Below are 23,999 nucleotides of genomic sequence, written 5' to 3'. Positions count from 1 at the left end.
GTTAATTAAATCCAAGTATATTAAATTACGTATTATTTAACAGTATGTTCATATAAATACAAAAATTTAATAGAAATTTCCACTTTACGTTACGACACAATTCTCAATTTTAAACGATATTCGATGTCTCGTTTTTTTTTTTTTTTTAACGACGTTTAATATTATTCGTACGTAGTTCCGAATAAAAGCTCGTAATAAAAGTAGGCTAAACTAATAATACTTTTATTTGGGAGATCCAGAACTAAAACGATTCTTGTTAAATTCATCGTGTTTTTAGATAAAAATGTGTTCTAATAATAAAATATTCGAATAAATAATTGGAATATTTTAAACGAATACGTACTTCTAATAATAAAAGTTACATTCATCACTTGATGTGGGTAATCGATAGCATAAAGAAATGATCTATATCTTGACGTATTATCTAATGGAAATTAACCAGTTTTATAAAAAATTTTCTTATAAGGTCTATGATTTCACGATTAGATTAATTCTAGCTTCTCTAAGATATAATTATAAATACACGGACGTACGCTTTTCTAAGATACAATTATGTAATCTAATGAATATTCTACATCAAAGAATTAAAATACATTGAACATGGAATTACGAATGTTACAGTATTCTTTTGCTTTCCTGGTAAAAGGCAAAACACGAACAAAGGTTGTTTTTCTCACAAGTCCTCTACGTTATGCAAGAGATCCTATACTAGATTTTTAATCAAGAATGGAAACACAAAGGATATGCAAATTCGCAATACATCTTTTAAAACACAGTTTTCGTATCTTCTCGACGATATCGAGGATTGTTTGACGCGGTCCGAAATAAAAACTGCCTTATCGTTAATTTTCAAGCGTCGCTCGTTATTCAGTTGCGCAATCGGTGTATCGTATAATTGAATCAAGCTTAATATAGCCGTAATGAGAATGCATATGCGTTGCAGACAGTATCGCTAACTGATATCGTGTTTCAATTTACATGCGCTCGATAATATTACCCGACGCGATATCGACGCTGTATTTTAATTACCTGCCGGCGTCAGTCCGTGGAACTCTCGTCAATTTTTTATTCTTCGTTCTTTCTTTTCCTTCGTAGTTCTCGTTCCTTGCTTCCTTTCCTCGTTTTTCCATCCTAAAGTGCGTATGTCAAATAAATATTTCTATCTATCCTGTGACAACTGGTATAACCGTTATTTAATACGAAATCGTTCGAATTAATAATCCCGAGATAAAAGATCAGCGACAAGATACGTCAGATTTCTTACCTATAATGGCATACTAGTTTTCCAATCGATGTTGAATGTTTCCTATGTCGTGTGTGCGTGGAAATGTTGGTAAAGGTTACCATTCTAAAAGAAAAAGGATAGAACTTAGTAGATATCAGGTTCGAGGAGTCTTTTGCTATTCTCTTTCTTATAGTGTAATGATTGATATCTGGCTTAAAAAAGTAGATTTATTGTATCGTGTAGATTCTTCTATAAAGAACTGATATCAGAGTTGTAAAAATACTGTTAGTTTTATTTGAAATTTTCTTTTTTTCTTAGATTCTCTTTTATTAGTAAATTAAAATTAAATAAAATATTCCTGTACTATTTATGAAACATTCCTTTTTTTTAAGGGAGGATTCGTTGATTTTACAGATTCGGCTATTAAGAGACGATTAATTATACAGTTCTAATATAATATAATATAGAATAATATAGCTTCATTTTGGAAGCTCAATTTTACCGTGCTTTTTATTATACTATTGTAGGAAAGGTAGAACTAAAGTTATAAACTCTTCGACATAGTATTCACTAACATAATAAATTTTCTACTGTTCTTAACAAAGTGGGGAAATATAAGAATACATTATGAGACACTTAGCGACAGAAATTTTTCGTATCCTAAACACGATGTTAAAAAGCTAAACGAAATATCATCCATTGATGTTTTTCCTGTACCTGGGTGCATGTAAAATCCTGAAACTCATTGACGACATTCTAAGACCTCTCGATACAAGATTAATTCCCTTGTAACTATTGGTGGGCTGTGAATTATTTATGGAATATTTCAATGCACAAAAGAAGTACAATAATATGTAGAGTGCACATACTACACACACGTACAAGAGAACATTTCAATTCTCTGAAGAATTCATGTTCTATTTCTTCAACTGTATGCATAAGAATATAAATTTGCATAATCATTCCCAATTCAATTATAACCATAAGACCCTTGGCAGTCCATACTATTTAAAACAACAATTGTGACGATACTTATACCATCCGCAATATTCTACTACCCCTGAAAACCAATTGGGAATGAAATATCCAGGAAAACAGCCAGACAACTTTTTAGGTAACCTAATTCTCCGCAGTAAATATAAACGCAATTAATGTCGAAAACGAGAATCACGTTAAATACACGATCATTGGAACCGCTGGAGAACGTTGTAGACGATAATGGCGGTTTGGCAAGTGGATATGGGAACAACGCGGCAGCGTCTCGTAAACTTTTATTGCGCAAAGAACTTAAAGGATGCAAACCAGCCGACAAATGAAAGACACGCCCACCGTAACAATTTCACTTTTGCGTGTTTTACGGGCGAGCATTTCGAGCCATTAGCGTGTAAACTGGTTCCGCTCGCGCCCTTAAACAGTCGACGAAACAATCCCCCGTGAAAAGTTGTCGTAAACTGACCCATTTAGGGTTTCGACGATTTTCCGCTCGTTGATTATATCGAGCGTGCTCGTTTGTTCGCGTGGATGGGAAGAACGTTGACGAACGAGGATTGTTTTCGAGGCTCGTGTAATGAAATTCGAGTGGATTCTTGCAAAGGAGTTTCTTTTAGTTGCATTGTCGTCCTTTGCTCTTCGAAACGAAGGAAACTTTTCAATTGGACTTTCGAGGATCGTTGTTGAATCGTGTAATTAGATTAGAATGAGAGCTTCTTCGGGGCTGTTTCTTTTAAATTTGATCGTGTCGTTTCAGGTTTAGAATTTAAATTCGAAGCTGGAATTACAATTTGGAATTGGAGATCAGTTTACTCGAGAGTTACAAAGGGTTGTTACTTGAACTTACTTAAAAAGATTGTTAAATTTTTAACACTCTCTTTATCCAATTACTTACACGCGTTTCTTCGATATCGAAGAACACCGACAGATTGCAGTGATTTTCTAAACAAAGAAGCAGGGTACAAATGGCTGGTGCAATTGTAAAGTTCCGTTGCAGTGGTACAGCATCTTTCAATCGATCTGTAAATTTCGTAGCACGATCATTCGCCTAATGGCGAGTTCCCATGGACGGAACTGCGGCGTGTTCGGCGGCAATTCGCTCGCAATGCTTTTCGTTACAGCTGTTGGGAAACCGACAGCAGTGTTTTCGATAGATAGCGAAACATATTCGAGTCCATTAATCCTTTCTCTCTGCCGAATGCTTTCGTTAATAACGAGCTCGAGGCTTTTGACCGGGTTTGTAAAGATTCGTAACCGGCAATGGGCTTGAATTTACGAGAATAATATAACGTACGGTACTTAATCGTGCGTTTCAAAATATCTGTTAGCCGATTAGGGGGGGATGTTGAAATTCAGTTAATTGGAAAGTTTCTTCGAACCGATCTTGTTCGATCTCTTCATTTTGTTCGTCGAATACTTAAATTATTGGCTAATCTATTGGAGATACATCTGGAATGTTGGAATGAAATAAGAATTATGATCTATAGGATTATCAGCTGCTGACGTTATGCGAACCATTTATATCTTTCGTTGATATTGCTTCATCGAGTTTCACTTGAAAACTCCTGTTAATAAACTAAATCAATACTATGTTTCTTTATAGAGTTACATACCATAAGGATACCGAGCCAACTACCATTTGTTTCAACATGAGTTTCGCTATCTTCAAACTTATTACTTTCCATCTTTGAAGGAGCATCGTATCTCTGATAAATAGAAACAGACCCGTTGCTTTTAGTTTCTACCCGCCGGGCATCATCTTCGGTCTCCATCTAAAAATCCTAGAATATTCTGCAATGAACAAACCGGTACACGTTGCTACATGGTCTTATCTGCATATGTGGCACTTTCGGCCAATACGCGTCGACACGGATAAGAAACCAGAAGCAAATGAAACATTGCATAATGAATTTTCCGATAGACAAAATATTTAAGAAATATCTTTTCCTCGCAAGAAACGTTCATCCACCTTCGATAATTGCATGTTTTATTCATACTATTTTCTACTATCGTATAATATCAACTATTGTCTTTATCCACGTCGACTGTATACCGTTGCCTGAGATAAGATCAGAGGCAACAATTAGATTAAAGAACTTCGTCCGCAGAATATCTCATACATTTGCAATAATTCGCAAGTGTCCAAGTACTTACACACGATACATTTACATAAATTCGAAGAAGCGTCGCAAGGTGGATCAATGAAGGGTGTCGGGGTTGAGGACATCTGGCAGGGTTGAGAGCTGCTGGCGGGCCAGGGTGGCAGCAGAGAGCGAAAGAAGAAGGTTAGCTAGGTTGGCGGGGGCCGGATGGAGGGAGGAGAGTGCTGGCCGACGAGGGATGGCGGAAGGTTCAGGTGGAGGGGTCGATGGTGGCGGAGAAAGGTCGGTGAACCCGGGGTCGATATCCGCACGGCGACCGACCAACCTAACATCCACCCCAGACTCCCTGCCTCCGCCAGCTGATCTACCTGATCTCTCCGATTAAATTGCGCGAAGGTATACGCTTTTTCTTTCCGGCAACCGCGCCACGAGCCGCGTCCTTGCACCCGTCTCTAAATCCAGCCACGTGTTCCGGCCACGAACTTTCGCGACCATCGCTTTCGATAAAATTGAATAGCAAAAAGTAGGAGGAATCGAAAGGAAGAAATTCCTCTTTTTGTCTTTCATCACCTTTCGCTTTTTTCCTATTCTAGTCGTTTGGCAGTTGGCTTACTTAGTATTTCGTGGAAGTTCCTCGGGTTTTTAACATTCCAGTGAGCGACAGAAGGCAGCACTTTTCTTGCCTCTCAGACTTTCTGAAATCATCTTTCTAGCTTTGCAAGGTATTATGATATTTTTTTGATTTTTCTCGTATTCCATTTGGAAGACGGTGCTGTGATGGACACAAATCAGCGCGGTTCCAAGACCCTCGCGACATTATCGTTGCTGGTTGACAGTAGGAAGAATGGGCAAGATTTAGACGATGCGTCGTCTTTCAAAATATTCAAGGGTTCCTTTGTAGACCTTAGAAACGATTTTTCTTTCGTTTGGGAAATGGTGATTGAAAAAGGAAACGATAGATACTTTAGTATTCACTTGTTCTTTGAGAATATTCTAGGATTTTTCAATGGAAATTGAAGATGAGATTCGGTTGCTAGTTTAGACTTGGTAGAGAGTTTCGCGTGCTTTGTGAATATTTTAGGATGTTTCAGTGGATCTCGAGCTGGTATCGGGATGGAGGAATAGTCGTTGAAAGCGAGAAGAATACACGTGTCCAGTTGACGTTGACACGATGGAACGTTTTCATGGTTTTTGAATGATTTTCCAGAATTTCGTAAAAATTGTTCTATTTATGTTTAGAGAAATTTTTGTATACAAATGAGGCACCTTATTGTAGTAGTTACTACATTATAAAAAGGTTTTTCTATACCTAATTTATTTTTACATAATACACTTTTGATACTTAACATGAAATTTTAATTTAGGAAATGCTTTCTTTAATATTATTTTTAATTTTCATTTCGTTAAAATCCAAAAATATTTATTTTAGTAAAAAGGTTCTTTCAGTACCTATTTAAAAAAAAATATGTTTAAACACATGACGTGTTTTCATGTAGATTAGTAATTTCAAATTTTTCATCCACCTTTATTCATCACTTTACCCTCTTCCATTTTATAATCGGAGGGTAGTTTAAACTTCCCCTCACGCCAAAATCACCATTTTCAAATAACCTTTTCAGGTGAACGTTCTACTTTTACGATTTTTCTCGCGTCGATCTCTTTCATTACCTTCCCAAGGCATCTTTTTTTATCAATTTCCCTACGTTTTTCGATCACTTTTTCCCTGTTCTTTTTTTTTTTCTAAAGCTTCTTTGACATCGCGCGGAAAACAATCCCATTCGAACTTTTTTCCAGATTTTTATCTCAACGAGGGTCTCTTTTTGTAAAATGCTCTTCCTTTGGTAGCCAAGTCAAGCTCACCTGTTTTAAATGTGTACGTAACCACTTAAACTCCCTGAATACTTCGTGCAATCCGAAGTCTAATTTTCTTTGCGAAATCCTGCTGTTTCACGACCGGTATAAAAGAATTCCCTAGCTCTTCTAATTGGAGTGTTGCAAGATAAATGAGCAAGGGCAACGAAACTTGAGAAAAGAGCACCTCGATACGCTCCTGTTGTTACAAAATTATTCTTTTAGTTCGTACTTCAGATCAATTAACCTCTGAAGTGTCAACATGAAGTTCAAATGATTTTCCGCTTCTTTTCAGTTTTTATACCTTCTTAGTAAGAAATTCATTTTTGGAAAATTTCCATTCGATTATTTAGCATGCTGATTGATGTATTAAATTTGTATCATTGTCATTATGTATTGTGTATTATTATCATTTTTAATTAATTTTAAATCACTGTCTATCACATTGATGTAAATCACCTTTGAAAAATATCATTCATTTGAAATTTATTCTTTTACCACCCTTTTAGTGTAAATTTTACTTTCGAATATCTTTTAAAATTATTTCTATGGAAATATTCATTTTGTAATCTTTAATTTTATCTCCGATTCCTTTTCATGTCGATTCAAACAATTTCCATTTGTTATAAATTGTTTAATTATAATTAAAGATATTCTAGCAGACAAATACCATTTATATGAAATATCTACGTACACAATGTTTTATTTAATCATAAATTAATCTCTCAATTTTTCCTCCTAATATAATTTTCGATATTTTATCCCATAGCTGACTCGCTTAAATTTCCAGAAAATCAATACCTTAAAGATGTACTTTGCACGTAGCCTCCTATCATTTCTGGTCTTTTTATTTCATTAGAAATTGCTCTCTAATCGTTATTTTCTCTGAAAATAGCTTGCAGTTATTCTACCACGGAAGAGTTTCTTAAATTTCCGCGAATATCCTCTACGTTTTATATCTACAACGAACGGGGTACATTACAGTTTCTGAAGAATTTAAAAGTCGAATACTCGTTTCTCTTGATTAACCTTCATCGATTTGTGAATAACCCTTGCGTTGTAGTTCCCTGGATTGGATTAGCGTGCCGGGTCCGCCTTAAGCTCCCGTGTTCGTATCATGGGATCCTGTCGATCCTTCGTGATTAAACCTCCTCGAACACATACATCAACCACCCTGGATTATGGTAAATGCACGTATTATGGACGAAAGACGCCTTGAATCTATCTGCTTCTTGCTAAATCGTTTCTATTTTCAACGTTATCAACGTTATCTTTACTTTGTTGAGATACAAGATTTCCCGATTTTGGTACTTGTCTTTTATTTAATTTCAATTTATGTCTTTCATTTAAACATGGGGTGTTCGTAGCTTGGAAAGTTTATTAATTCTTTTGTATTAAGAGATAGAATTGTCAGATTTATATAGAATAATATGTAAAATAGCCAAAGTATAATACTCGTTGTATCACATTATGGACAGTTGTGTTATCCATTAAATATCATAAATATGATGAACACTTTACCGTAGATCGCCACTTCTTGGACTTTTCCCATTCGCGACCTCATTTTCCTCGGAAGAATTTTACGCGACCCTATTCGTATTCGTAAAATAAATACTTAAATAAAACGTGAATAGATAACAATAAATCAAACAATTTTAATTTTAAACAGCTCTTTGTTATATTTATAACTGTGTCGTTTATTATCACTCACAAGGACAAAACTAAATTTACATATTAATGAGGTAAATGGCCTGTTAAGTTTTGCACGAAGAGTTTAATTCTGGCTGAATATTTGATGCAACGGAGCATCTTTATTTTAGTATAGAAGAAGCAGAAGATGTCACAAAACTGTTTAAGACAATTTTAGAAACGATTAGGTATTCTGTTCCAATTTCAAGCAAAAATTCGTTCAAGTTTTTGGAAAGCTGGATTTTTAAATCAATGTCGATTAATAACTTGGTGAATTCTCCTTGATTCTTTAATGACAGATGATTGGCATTTTCATTTCAGCAGTGTGTGGCAGTTACAAACATTTACACAGTTCCATAATTTGAAAATTTCTAGATATTTCATATATTTTTGCATAATACACCCATTCCGAATATTTATACGCTTTTAAATTTCCCATAAAAGCGTAAAAATCCACAGTATACGTGTCACAAATTGAAACTATTTTATCCTAATTTAAAAAAAAAAAAAGAAGAAGATACTATAAAACTAAACAAAGACTAAAGTCGACCAAAGCTTCAATACACTTTGATTAAAATGATAGTTCTTCGACACTGAAGAGAGTCGAAGGGTCAACAGTTGGACCTGTCGGTCCCGTAGCCGCATTACGTCTCATTATCGGTAATTGTAAGAATAAATCTTTGCCGACGATCTTCCGTCGGTGTCCGGTCAGTCTGGCCCCGGGGTGCGCATAATTTCCTCCATGGAGCGCATTTAAACGCTTCCTCCCCTGCTGTCTCAGCTTCCAATTCAGTCCGGAACGTCGCTAAAAATACCGATACACCGAGTGAGGAACCCTCCCGCTAAACTCGCGACCATTTTAATTTCAAAGGGAACACCGATCCATCTCCATTTATCGAACCTGATTCTCTTCTCAATCGATCGATACTGTGTAAGCAAACTGTAACTGGCTGATTGCGTTTAATCGAATTAATTGATAAATGAGAGTTTGAGATTAAGTTTAAGTGGAATTTAAGTTGCAGATGTAATCTTGAAATAATTATAGTTTTAAATGTACATAGCGTTCATAGTGTTGGAAATAAGTGATGGTTCGATAGGTTCGATATTAAGTTTCAGATTCAATTTACATTTAATGAAATAGATCTCGAGGTTATATTTTACTACTTTAGAATGTAAATTTGTATTAGCTTTTGTTGTGAGTATTCATTGAGAATAGGGTTGCTTCAATATGTTTAACGCGGAATTTGAGATTATTTGACGAGAGTGACTTTTAACATATTAGGTTCTAGTGAATTGACGTTGACAATTTTTAAATACTCTGATCTTCCAGATAATTCCTATCTAAAGAAAACACTTCTGGAATGTGGCACATTAGTTACTCTAAATCCAATTCTAATACTATAGTATCGTATATACATGGTATATCGTACTCGAGAATTTTCCAAAAAGAAGCTTAGAAACCTGTTGAATAATTAAATAGAAATAACAGTAGTCAAGAAATAAATGTTTCATAATTCTTCTTACAATCATTGTGAGGATATCTAAAACATCACGAAGATGTGAAATAAGTAGAAAAAACCAATTATACTATGGACGGTTATCTTTCGAAATTTCAATCGTCACGTATGTACATCATACATGTACTATACTATGTTCACGTATTATGTTTTGCATTGAATACTTCCCGATACGAACAATCAACCATTTCAAACCTCCTGAACTCACACTATCGTCTCGACGATTACAATGCTCCCGTTGTGCCGGTTATTCTAACCAGCTGATCTACGCAAACACTGACCAATTCCGTTATTAGTCTCTGATAGGGCGAGACACATCGCCCGCGTGGCTGCTTATCACTCGTGAACGTATTATGCCAGTACATGTCCACGAAGTTATGGCGCAAGAAGTGTATACGCGTGTATGTATGTGTATACGCGTAGTAAGAGTCATATGCAGTAATATAGTATAGAACACAGATACGTAAAGACACGTAGAACGGGGTCTCTGAACCCCGCAGATACAATCTCTCTCTCTGCGCACGCTATCTATCTATCTGCTTGGCTGGCGAGAGAGCCGGCCTCACATACCTCCCGTCCTACGTAACGTAAAAATGCGTCCCGACACGCGTACAGAAAATATACACGGAGTGGCCTCTATTCACCGGCTCCTAGATACGCTGATACGCGCGGCTGCTGGCTCGTGCCTACCGGTATCTCGATCTTTTTCCTTCTATTCGGCCTCTCGGTCTCTTTCATTCGCAGAGGGTAGATGCGAAGAATCACAAGTATATGTATATGTGCAGCGGAGGGTTTGGTCCATGATATTGATCATGTGGAGAATCGAAATTTATTTGTCAGTGTTTGAAAAGGTTTGTGAGTTGGGTTAGGTTTGCTTATTAGTTACTGGTGGATTGAGGATGGGTTTATAGAAATTGGTATCTTCGTTCAAAAAAATTTTGTTCATCGGTGTTTGAAGAAGTATGTGAGTCGGGTTAGGTTTGATTGGTTTACGATGATACAGACCACGTAGAGAATCAACAGTTATTTGTGAATGTTTGAAGAGGTTTATGAGTTGGATTAGGTTTGCTTATTAGTTACTGATGGATTGAGGATGGGTTTATACAAATTAGTATCTTCGTTCAGAAAAATTTTGTTCATTGGTGTTTGATGAAGTATGTGAGTCGGGTTAGGTTTGATTGGTTTACGATGATAGAGACCACGTAGGGAATCAACAGTTATTTGTGAATGTTTGAAGAGGTTTATGAGTTGGGTTAGGCTTGGGTTTGTTTATTAGTTATCGCTGGATTGAGGATGGGTTTATAGAAATTAGTATCTTCGTTCAGAAAAATTTTGTTCGTAGGAGGTTGAAGAGGTATGTGAGTCGCGTTAGGTTTGATTGGTTCACGATGATAGTGGCCACGTAGAGAAGCAACATTTATTTGTGAATGTTCGAAGAAGTTTGTGAGTTGGGTTAGGTTTGTTTATTAGTTATTGGTGGGTTGAGGATGGGTTTATAGAAATTCATGTCTTCGCTCAGAAATATTTGTTTGTGACAGTTTGAAGAAGTATGCGAGTCGTGCTAGGTTTCATTAGGTTTCATAGGGGAATTGTGTTTATACGAATTCATATTTTTTATTAATGAAAATACGGTTTCATACATATTTTTAGCAATAACAAATTTATTTGTAGCATTTGAGCTTAGTGGAAAAGTTTGTGGATTGGGTCTGTTTACTTCACGCACAAATTCACAAGCTCTTTAGTTCGCCCCAATTGTTGAAGGATTGAGAATGGGCTTATACAAACTGTCATTTTTATTATTCATATATCAATGTGAAACATAAGTGCTAGTTTTGTGCCAATTTTGTAAGTGCTAGAACAGGTTAGGGATATCAGAATACAAGAAGTACCAATTATCATTTTTAACGTATGAAATCTTCAATAGTAATTTTCTTTACAATAAATAACGAAAGAGAAAAAAATATTGAAAAATATTGAAAAATGATGATGGAAAGAAAGAAGCAGATATGCGAAAGGAAAACGACTGGCTAAGAGGAAGGTGTAGTTGAATTAACTATAAATCAGAGCGAATTCAGGCGATGAGAATTATTTATGGCCGGCTCGATCGGACTCGCACAGACCTCTTTGAACTGTGTTTCTCTTACGGTGCACCATAAATACGATAGCCGTGAAGAATAGGGACGGCCGTAAAATTCAAACGGTCTCGCGACCACGATTCCTTCTCTCGTTATAGCTGTAATATAGTATCTATTAGCGTAGAAAATTCTTGCAGCTTCTCGTGTCGTTGACGTAGGCTCCATTCGAGCCTCCAGCTCCAAGTTATCTTCCAATCAAATTCTCAATTTTCAGGAGCGTTTTACTTCTTATAACCAAAAATAGAAATTTTCTTTTTATCGTTATTATATCGAAACATTATGTTGTTTCTTTTTTACCAATTTGTAATACAATTATCTTGAAACATATTTTTAAAAAGGCTGATGTATAATTTTGAATTTGAAAGATTCAAATTGAGGCTGAAATTTATATTAAAATTTAAATTTATATTTGCAATTTGAAATTGAAATTGGAATGTGCATTTAAATTTCCCAAACATGTACTACTTACGAGTTAGGAATAAAATAAGAATAGATTCAAAACGAACAATAATATTCCACCCGGTCTTATTTCTAGCGAAATAAAACTCTACAAATTTTTTATTAAATTAAGGAACATCTAATAAATGTTATGTGTGTTATTAGATCAGTGTCGTTTCAACACTGTATTCAACGCAGTATTTAAGACTCTATAAAGAGTTGTTCACCTACTGCAAATTAATTATTTGTTCCCTATAAAAACCAGTAAAAAACAATCGAGTAAATCCAATATATTGTTTTTACAAAAGAAGGTACATATGTTTATGAGTTTTTAATCTACAGTCAATCTGACAAATCTATCACAATTTAATTATTTCTTCTCTATAAAAGCCACTGAAATAGTCTAATAAATTCAGTATATAATATTATGCTCTCTCTAAGAATAATGAAACGTATATGAATCAGCTACATTCTAATCTGCAATCGATCAGATCCAATCAATCAAATGAATTGTTTCTTCTCTATAAAAAAGACCATCGAACTAATCTAATAAACCCAATATATAATATTGTATCTCCTCCAAAAACAACAAAAATAATATCTATGTTAATTAGCTAGACTATAATCTGGAACAAATTCGTTAAATCGATCAAATTAACTAGTTCTTCGCTATAAAATGCCACTACGAAACAATCTAATAAGTTCAAGCTACTACATTTTCTCCAAGAAGAAGAGCACATATGTATCTGTGTCGATCGATTTTTCTCTGGCTGACGAGAGAAACCACGGAAATCGTTGGTTCGGTTGGACAGCCGACCCCAGGGGTCGAACGATCACCGGGTCGCGGGTTCAAGCGTGTGGTTCGTGCGCGTTCCTCCGGCGAACAGGCTGGCTGAACATCGGGCGAAGGGGTCGAGATGTGCATTGGCCGGTTAAAATGTGGGGCAGTGCTGCGATTCGTCCTTGGTATTCGTGCGTTTCACAGTCCACCTCGAATCCGTTCGTCCTTCTACCGGGTGATTCTCGCGGTTCCAAACTGAATTCGTGACACGCTTCGCGATCTCGATTTCCATCTTGGCCTCGATTCCCCCGATTTATTTTATTTGTCCCGGCAGTAGATGTTTTGTTTAATTATACGCACACATCCACATGGATAACGATTTTATTTAATCGTATGTTGATCGTACGTCGATACGATTCGAGTTTGAATTTTAAATCCGATAATTACAACGTTGCGTTCGATACAGTTTTTATGATCTTAATAGCGCCAACTTGTGGCTCGTATCAGCTCGTTTCATTGGAACTTTTATGTAAAGCAAAGGTCTCGGAGGTTAATCGCTTTGGAAATTTCAAATTCAGTGGATTCACCTTTCGTCGTCGCGACATGTGGTTCATGTACATTCCAGGTCTTCTAGATTAACCTTCCTTGGTATTAATTCGGTTTCGCTGTATAGTATCCATTTACAATATTTTATGCTTCTTTCCTGTCAATGATCTGACAGCATTTTCTAATTTTTCTGTTTTTCTCAGCCAGTAATGTGTAGCAATATAAAACATCGATACAGTTGCAAACAGTGCTATAAAAGCATCGTAAGTTTACGAACCGGAATTATACTTATTAAGATTGGTATAATTCCAGGATGTAATACGAATTACTGCAAGAGTAAATTATAGAATATAAATGACTATTACCCATATAATAATTTAAAACGAATGTTATTAATACTCGTAAATATCAGTTTGAAATATTTTGTCCGCCGCTCGTATTAGGTTGTCCGAAAAGTGTCTTTATTTCGCAAACGTATTTTTTACAACAGTACGCCTTCATACAAACGTGAAACCAAGTCTGTGAATCGTCGCGGTGTTTATCTCAACAGAACAAAATGTACGTAATTCGACAAAATAATATAAAACAGAAAACATCGTGCGTTTATTATTTCCTCATAAAACGAAAGAAGCTTCTCGGACAACCTAATAGAAATGAAAATAAAGGTAGAAGAGTAAATCAGTAAAAAAAAAAGAAAAAAAAATGAAGGAAAAATAAATAGTTAAATTGGTAAGGGTGAAATAAAACGATTTCAATTCCTCAGAGATATCGAGAGTACCGATACAATCGCGCAGCTACCGAGCAATCAATATAACTAAATTGATAGATACAACGCTATAAAGCCGTTATCGGTTTTTCTATTAGAGTGAAAAACTGCAATCAATCGTAATCTTTTTTCCGATAATCAGCGAGAAATCCGGTTATGGGGGTTAACAGTCCTCTCGTTCCCTCTGAGATAGCAATGGCGAAAGAACGTTGAAAGTCTCGTGATCGTTCGCGCGACTAAAATTTCCTTAGAACACGCGCAGCTGCGATCTATAGTTCGCGTGATCGCTCGCGCGATCGAAACTTACGTAATTGCTACTCGCACGACCAAAATTCCTACCTGCACGTTGCTGCAATTGCCCGTGCTATGTATGTACGGTTGCAAATTGTTTTCTTGTTCTCTCGTGATTGATTTATTAGCGATCTTTGCAAGAGTTAGAAATTCGATTTCTTGTTCGCAAAATCTTGGGAATGGTGATCTCAGTGATCGTTATTATACACAGAGATTAATGCACTCGTATGTCTGCGAAAGTCAGGTGGTTAGTGTTAGAATTCTAAAAATTGTAGATTTATTGCTACTTTGTGAGTTGATGTTTGTATTTTATCATTTTCTGACTGGGCTGTTTTTCATTTTGTTAGAAACAGAAACAGAATCTAAATGGCAAGTATTTATAAGACTATTTTAGACATCGTAACTTTATCTTTATTACAATTCTCACAGTTAAAGTACCTATGGAACTGGCAGCGTAAAAAAGCTACAAACGCTAACAAATTACCTCCAACTTTCATAAAAATTCGAGACCTTCTCGTTAATATACGTATAATCTATTTATTGTAGATTACAAAATGAATAATTAGCAGGTAAAACTATCTTTGGTATTATACTTTTATCTCTATTGTAATTCCAAAAAATCCTACATATAATATCCATAGCTTTAAAAAAATCTACAAATATCGACAAACTGTTCCCAAATTCTACAAAAAGAATTCGGAATATCCCAATTAATTTTCGACCTATTCGCATCTCAGGAATATCTTTCACATCGTATCTTTCCCTTTGTAACAATTTTCAAGGTCCGACAGAACAACGTACAAGAAGAGGAATGATGTGATTGCTCGTGCAAAAAGAAGAAAAATACGTAGAATAAAATTTGTCTCATTTTCGAATTAGTTCCCAAGAAAATGGAGCTTGAAAATCTATCAAGCATACTTGACAATGCTAAATTCAAACTGGACAGGACTAAATAATCGACAGGAGGTTCTTCTACGTGTAAAAATAAATCGAAAATGTAGAATACAATTTTTTCGCGGGACGATTTGTTTTCTAGCAAAAAATTCTTTTTTTACACAAAGAATCACGTCGTTTTCGAATTTAGATGTTAGTCGGTCGGACCCTGCACATGTAGATACATCACAAACGACATCCAACCACGATCAACACGTAATCTCCAGGAATACCAATCAACACGTTGAAATTTGAATTTTCCTGCGTCATCCCTCAACCTGTCCACACCTCTACGCACTTTCATCGTCATGGGTATTACTATTCTCTAACCACAACCTACACCATTCACGGCAGATGTCAATACGCGTGGAAATGCTAACGAGCACTTTTCACCATGCTGCGCACTCTTCTCCTCGCTTGGTATCGCCGGCAGCGTAGAAGAGTATCTACCACGTCGATATGCAGACAGAGAGAGGATCGTGGTCGTCGCGTTCATGACTCGCGGGACTTGCGTGGCTCGTGATTTAGTCACGTAGCTGGCTCGTTTAGCCGTGATCGTTAGCGGTCGTGTTATATGGGTGTAACGTGATTCTCGTGTCACGTAGCGTAACGCGTAAGCCCTTCGTGCTAGCGAAAACGAGAGAAGGAAACGACCGTATTGAACGAAACGAGCGGTAGAATGAAAAGGGTTGGAGGGTAGACTTCGTGACGTTGTGTCGTTCGAATGGACTGATATTTGGAAATAACCCGACGCGTGCTTCAACGAAAGTGAAACGAGCTTTCGTGATGTTTAATGGACAACCTGCTGAGGCTCACGAGGCTTTTGTCGAGGTCATTGGTTCTCGGCTGATTTTCGGGGTCGCTGAAAGTTGGATGCTTGTATTATTGGTTGACACGTTCATTTCTGCATCATCGTTGAAGCTACATTGACGTGGTCAAGTTTTGATCAGGCGGTTTCTGGGAAGCAGGTCGATTTCTTTTATTCGAATTTTAGTTGACGTGTCAATTTTTTATAGGAAATCTGTTGATTCCTAGGTCTAGTTAAATTTAAGTCGACATTTAGTTAGACAATAAGTCTAAGTTCGGAGTAGCTGCTTCTAATTACTTAGACTCTGCTTCTACAAATCTCCATAATCAAGGTGTATAGTTGCCCATTGTGAACCTAACACGATTGTATTAGAGATTATATATTGTATCAGAGAAATTTGTTCCATCTAATGTTGTAACAAATAAACAACAATAATACGAAACTGAACCAGAAGAAGAAAATGAACAAAACCAACACCGACAGTGATAGAGAATATCATAAATCTACAGATCCTAGATCCTAAAAGAAGCAAAACTTCCGTTGATTCTGCGATGTTTACCAGGTCGCGGGAACAAACGAGAAAGTACATTGAACCTATGGTAGATCAGCGACTGCCAGTTTCGTGATAACTGGCAATGAGTCAGAGAGGGCAGGCTCATGGGCCTCGATAGCCTTTACCGGCTGGCTGGCAGGCGCGAGATTGGGAAATCAGACATTACCGGCGTTTCCGTCTGCTTGTGCACGTATCACGTGTACCGCGAACAGGATAATTTGTGTCGAACGCGTGACCGCGCTGGCTGAGATTTATGCGCGGAATAGCCACGCGCTAGTATGCCTCGATGTTTATCTAAATCGCTGTCCGATCTCTCTCCCTTTCTCTGTATTTCGCTTCGGCTAACTGTTTCTCTCCTCTCACGTATATGATTGTTGCTTGGTTTTGTGGGTTTTGCTTCGAGAATGGGGACTAATCTTGGGCCGTTTATCAGATGCAAATGTTCCGTCTTTGCGAACGAATATGGATAAGGGTAATTGGTTCGTAGCTGCAATTTTGTTGCTTTAAAGAGTAGTTCAGTAAATTTTTCTATAGTGTTTGATTAGATTAAAGTCGATTAATGACTCGGAAGGTGGTGAACGTTTTGTAATTTAATGAGCTATCGTTTGTATATGTTTGGTAAGGTGTATACATGTGTTTGGAATTATCAGCACGTAGAATTTATAATACAAGTTCTCGATTTGTGATTTTACATGCAATTATGAACCACTGTGTTTAACATGCATAATATGTGTATATTAGTCGCATTAGGAAAATTGTGACAACTTTAAGAGTCGATTTATAAAGAAATTATAATAAGCATGTATAGTGAATAGAATTTATAATGAAGTTTTTAATAGAGCAGCTACAAGATTAATAAGGGAACGTTAATATTAGATGATATTATCGTCACTAAAATCTGGTTAATATAACATGGTTACAGAATGATGTAAGCCCGGCAGCTAAAACACATCCATTATCCTTAATGACACAAGGAAATATGTTCGTCGCAATAATTATATCCACTTAAAAACTACCAAGCGATCAATGACATAACGCTTCATGTTTTTCTGCTTTCAGGTAAGAGTCACATGTCATCGTTTACAAATATTCTTCCACTTACAATTTCGAAGCCATTTAAACACTGGACCTGACAAACGTAACATCTTCAAGGTACGATATATATAATAGTTACAAAAAGTACTCGTATTCCATTTTATTTATCATAGCATTTACAGTAGCGGACAAAAGTTTAAGACGAAATGGAAGAAATAAATAATTGATTTACTTTCCATAAAAAATATAAATACGGTGTTCTACTTTTGGTATTAACTAATTGTACATTTGTTTGTACACTTAGAAAAAAAATTTCATTTTGATATTTTGCTCAATAGCTAAGTTATAAAAAAGGAACGAAATCTGTATAATATTTCGTCGGTCAAAAGTTTAAGACTATACAAAAAATATTAATTTTTGGTTAAAAAATATACACAATTTTTGTTTAAATTCAATATTTTGTTCAATATCCGTTATTTCTTATCCCTTCGGTACATCTTCTTGGCATAGAATCTATTAATTTTTTATATTAATCTACCGTAATATTATTCCAGGCTGTTTCAATCGTAGAGTAAAGTTCATTTAAATTTTTCGGTTTATAACCTTGTACTGTCTTTTTTATGATGCTTCACAAATTCTCGATTGGGTTAATGTCTGGTGATTGCGACGGCCACGGCAGCACGGTGATATTTTCTTCTTGAAAAAACTGTTTCACAACCCGAGCCGTGTGCTTCGGATCATTATCATTTTGAAAAATAAAATCATCACTCATATTGTTGCGTGCAAAAGGTAACATTGTGTTCTTGAGTATGTCCTTGTATTGAAAACGGTCCATAATTCCATTGATACGACATATCGGACCAGGGCCGCTTCGAGAAAAACACGCCCACACCATAACGTTGCCACCACCATGTTTAAGAGTTTTTAAAACGCACTGTGTTTTCAAACTTTCGCCAATTCGACGTCTAACGTACCGTATCCCGTCAGAACAGACGCGATTGAATTTCGATTCGTCAGAAAACAATACCTTTTGCCAATCTTCACTTGTCCAATGCTTATGAGCTTTAGCAAATGCAAGTCGTCTTTTTCGATTCCTAGAACTCAGCAGTGGTTTCTTTTGGGGTTTTCGTCCTCTTAAGTTAAAGTCTTCTAATCTTCTCCTAACAGTTCTAGCACTAATTTGTGTATCGTTTTCATAGTTTATCTCCGCAGCAATATTATTTGCACTACGAAAACGATCCTTTTCGCTCAATCGATGAATCCGGCGATCCATTTTCGGTGTTGTTTTCCGTGGTCTTCCGTTTTTCGGTTGATCGCAATACATGCCTGTCTTTAAACATTTATACCAAGCTTGTTTACAAGCTGTTTCTGACCTGTTCACTATATTTGCTATTTCGGTGAAGGTTTTACTTTGCTTTCGCAGCCTTACGATTTGTTCCCTTTCGTTTTCAAGTAAATTCTTTGATTTACCCATAGTCTGTTCCTACCTAAATGAATTTTAAGCAATAAAAGGTACACTAAACAATGATTTTGACATTCCAGAATCAAAATGTTCAAAAACTGTACTCGTACTCACGTTTTACACAGATCGTCTTAAACTAATGTCCACTGTTTCCAAGTGCTAGGCGGTAACTAACTGTTGTAACTCCTACATTGTTTGTATTTAACAACTGACTGTCTGAGGTTACGAAGGTCAAACATACAGCTACGTTATTCCAAAGAGACAAACCGAATAGAAGAACAATATGCGTATAAGATGTTTGTAATCCGGTTTACAAATCATCGTCTTAAACTTTTGTCCGCTACTGTATATACCAATTAACGAAGTCCAAGTATATAAAGCTCTATATGCTATGACTATAAAAATTTAATTCTGTGAAACGTGGAGACCTGATAGAGAAACGTTTCATTGGAAAATAAGAGTATGTACCTATAAATACTTTTTATAGCCGGTGTAATTGTAGCCACTTGGCTAATAACTTTTACTCGAATGTTCATTTTTAGTAATTATGTTTGAAACGTAAAACTTGGATGAGTAGTTTTAACGAGCCCGCAGCTGGTGTGATTGATGCACACACGTGGTCTAGGCTGCTTGTTAGCGCATTAGTAGCGTACCGAGATTTCCTCGAAACGATGTCAAGGCCGTGACCTAATGCAAGGTCGTTGTCCCCGGCGCGTCTTTCTCCACCCCTTCCCCCCTTTTTCTCTCTCTTTCTCCGTAACATCTATTTTCCGGTGTTGGAATTTTCACCGTGTACGAGTCAAACTCGTGGTGGAATCTATGTCGAGTATGTGGAAACTCTGACATTGGTCGTTCAGAATCTGATTAAAAATCTACTTTCTTATAGAGAAACATAGTTGGGATAATACGGTTTTTTATTTCGTTGAAAAGCCACAAGCTTAGATACATTTGCAAGCAAACCATCCCGTACAGAGGAAATTAGAAACTTCCGTTCAATATTCTTTCATGTCGTTTATTCTGTTTTATTCTGTTAACGCTAGAATTGTCAAAAGTATCAAAATGATCCAGATTTTTGATTATTACGATTATTAAAATCGTGTTTTATTTTAATTATAAAATTACTATCATTTTTCACTGAAAAGATTCCTTATTTCCATCGTATCAATGCGATTATGACAATTCATTCATGTATAATATATTTAGGTACCTAGACACGTTCCACTATATGATTAGAATTAAATCGATATGTTGAATATATGTCGAGTAATATATAGAACAATAGCCAAATTTTGTAGACAAAATGTAGTACCAAATATTCCTATTAACTGTTAATATCGAACCAAAATAGAGCACACGTGATATCATATGCATCTTATAGAAGCTCCTCGAATCTCGGTACCTATGCTCGTTGTAAACATTATTTGTAAATTGATATTGTATAAGATGCGTGCGTTTTATGAAAAATAGCAAATTATGTCATTACATATTCCAGGAATTTCCAGAACCTGTTTTTCAAATTGTCCGCCATATAACAATTTTTTTACGAGCTCCCTATCTTGTCTTACATGTAGCAAATTGTCGTCTCGACGCACGAAACACGTAAACTTGAACGACTTCCGACCGATTTTATCATCACAATATTTTAGTTTCATAGAAAATATTATCAAAATGTATCCGGTTGATAGTAATATGTATCTTGTTCAATATGTGCTCTCTTTCAACTCTTTCAACCCTTGTAAGACGTATACGGCGATGAAGAAAAATGTTGGCACAGACCAGACTTTCTTGTAAAATCCTATGTAAAATTCTAAACTACTTACAAGTCTACAGTTTTTGTATCCATTCGTTCATATATATCAAGTAGCAAGCCTATAAAACGTAGAAACATGACAAAGAAGAAGCTTTATTATTTACGCATGATTTGTTTTTCATGTAAGGTGGCTATCGATAGATTTCGCAGAGTTTGTCGTAGCTGCATAAATTTAAATACACTTACGTGTATGTTATCTAAATAACAATAAAATGAAAAGCAATAATAAAAATTAAATATATTACAGTACACGACGTAAGGAAACATACATTTGTACGCTATAAAACCAGACGCTGTATAGTCGAATTTTCTGTTGCCTTTTTCCATGCACGTCGAAATAAAAAGCTTCTTTCTCCAGAATTTCAAGAAAAGCGGCAAAAGGGTCAAAAATGGACTGTCTCTAAAATTTCTAGCATAACGACAGCGCCCATTTTTCTGCACCTTTGGCATCTTCCATGCGCCGCTTGACCTCTTAACGCACAAAATTTTCTTGAATTTGATTATTCCGTGAAAAATTTCAAAATCGAATCGTAATATGTTCGAACATGACTGACTCGCATAGTTCTACCTTATCACGCGCGACAAATGTAATTTAAATGCAAGAATCCGCTAGAATCCTATCTTCTTCGATCGATTTCCACGGGTCGATTCCCCTGGCGACATGAATGGAACAGAAGGCACGATTCGCATTTAGGTCTCGTAGAACTGCTAGTCCGGCCGATAAATATGCGACGCCGCACGTCCGCGGATCGTAGGAAGTTCTCGTCGCTTTCTTTCCTCTCTGGCTGCATTCCCTTGCCGCTCGCGTGTAGAAACCGACGACGGCGACGACGACGACGACGACGACAACGACGACGACGACGATAACGACAACGACAAGGACGACGACGACAACGACGAGAACGGTGAGGATCGCCAGCATCGCCGGATCGGTGTCGGTGACCCGTCATCGAATCGGCCAGCTTGACAATTAGCCGCGTCAGAATCCCAAACGACACCGTATCCGACATCGACACCTTTCTAATCTGCATGATAAAGGGCCGATGTAATTAAACGCCTGGATAAACGTTCAAGACACCGTATGAAGCCTATTATGCCACCGTGAGTCATGCCATTCCTATCGATTATCGTTTTGGTGCGGCTAATTTAATGAATATTATTACGCGATATCGATTCCTTTCATCTTCCGTTTCATTATTAATTGCTGGTTTTCAATTGACGAATTAATGAGCCTTTGTCTAGGAATTGTTTCGAGCTGTTGAAGCACGATGTGCTGATTCGTAGTTTGGATTGTGGATCCTTTCGATATAATGGTTTCTCTATGCTGACATATTACGTTTTAATAATGTTCATTCTAATTTTATAGTTTGTTTTATTGTGTTATTAGAAATTAAATTAATAACAGTCGAAAGTGATTCATTATCGAAATTCATTTGGCCGTTAAATTTTTATTATTATTTTATATTTATTATTGAAGTTAGGTAATAACTCTGTCGCGTTGTTTGGTTTCTAATGAGAATTATGGTTAGATAGGATTTTTCATGCCATCAGATTACTCGTAGCTTTTTCAGTCGGTTATAGCAAAGATAAATAATAAAATAAATAGTTACAGGTTGTATTTTTTATTTGTTTTGGGAATCGTGTACACTGCAGAACGATGAAATATTGAAGCGTTCAGGGAATTTTAGTTTGTTCTGGTTTCCCAATTTTTGATCACCTTCCCGTCATCTTCATTAAACTGTGTAAATGATGTCGAAATGGAATTTCTGATAAGATAATTTAGTTAGAATATGTATCCATTAATATACCATGACAAAGTGTAATCTCTTCTACAGTGAACAGAATTAAATATAAAAATTAGTAACTCGAAGATGGAATATTCCCATGACTAATAAATATTCACAAGATGCGTTTAAAAATATTTAAATATTTTTATGATCGAGGAAGACATTAACCAAAAAGAGACACAATGATCACTGATTTAAAAATCTAAGGTATCTTATTAACCAAGAAATACATTACAAACTGAGATCTATAGCGATCGATGAAACCATCAACTAAAAAGAATAATTAAACACCAACTAAAAAGACATAATAATTACCGAACCAAAATTTGTAATGTATCAGTCAGCAAATATATTCTATCGCAAAAATAAATAAATAAATAAATATCAATTCCAAACGTAAAGCTTTCAACGATCAATAGAAATGATTCACCAAAAACGAAGGTAGTGACCAAAGACTGGAAGATCTAAAATATCGTACAGCCAAGATCGCTAGAACCAAACACAAGCGAGACATAAGAACTACTTGGCTACTGCGTGGCTCAAAAATTTAATGTTCTCCATAACAAAAGCAGCGAGAAACAAAAGAATCCAGTGACTCAAGAACTTAACGTTCCCCAACGCAACCAACGAAAAAAGCAACCGAACGTTCCAGCAACGTTTCACTCCCACTCTCCTTTTTTCTCTCTTTCTTTCTACCGCAAGTAACGAGGAACGCGTGCTTGAAAACGCGACTGTAGACCGTGGCAGACTATTCTCTCGCCTCGGCAGTCGCCTCGCTGTCCTTCTCCTTCGTCGGCTCCTTCTCCTCTTCCTAGTCCAAGGTGGAGGAGGTTGTTGCACCCTCCTCGAGCATTGTGCATGCGTGCACGAGGGTGCCTAGCCCCCTTCATCCTCTATTCTGTATGCAACCCGTCTCTCCTCTCCGCGCTGGTGCAATGACACAGCTTCGTGGAAAGGCATCATAGCGGAAGCATCCAGGATTATCGATTGCTCCGTGTCGCAAGCCGCGCGATCCTGCGCTCTTTCCCAAGGAAAAGCATGCTAATTCGGCTAGCTTTTTTCGTGAAACTTAATTCTTACGGATTTCTCCTTGAAATTCAGTTCTTGCAGATTTTTCCTTGAAATCAAATTTCCTTTGATTTAGGCATTTATTTTATTGATCGTTAGACGTTTTAGAATAAATCGTTTAGTGTCAAGAATCAATTACTAAATTGATTAATTCGATGTGATCGACCAGTACGTAAATTGGCGGTATTTTTCGAGACAGTTGGACGTGTGAC

General features: G+C 36.4%; 1 protein-coding gene and 1 long non-coding RNA gene across 5 annotated transcripts in view; one reads left to right on the top strand and one right to left on the bottom strand.

The window, feature by feature from the left end:
- The window catches only part of LOC132905037 (uncharacterized), a 269,837-nt gene that overhangs the window by 133,639 nt on the left and 112,199 nt on the right, over nucleotides 1–23,999 (top strand). For 2 of the 4 annotated variants that reach the window (XM_060955957.1, XM_060955958.1), the window contains exon 2: nucleotides 17,685–17,777. The exons of the other annotated variants lie outside the window; for them this stretch is intronic. The gene's annotated coding sequence lies outside the window, so the exon portion shown is untranslated. The remainder of the gene's footprint in view (nucleotides 1–17,684; nucleotides 17,778–23,999) is intronic. 4 annotated transcript variants of the gene reach the window in all.
- Nucleotides 84–16,226, bottom strand: LOC132905045 (uncharacterized). The gene is made up of 3 exons (XR_009657725.1): nucleotides 15,605–16,226; nucleotides 1,265–1,348; nucleotides 84–1,131 (listed from the first exon to the last, which is right to left on the bottom strand). It is a non-coding gene; the product is annotated as an uncharacterized LOC132905045 (long non-coding RNA).

This window comes from Bombus pascuorum, chromosome 3 (genome assembly GCF_905332965.1).
Source record: "Bombus pascuorum chromosome 3, iyBomPasc1.1, whole genome shotgun sequence".
Classification (NCBI taxonomy): Eukaryota; Metazoa; Arthropoda; class Insecta; order Hymenoptera; family Apidae; genus Bombus; species Bombus pascuorum.
Note: the sequence above shows the minus strand (reverse complement) of the source record. Positions and strands in the feature narration are given on the sequence as shown.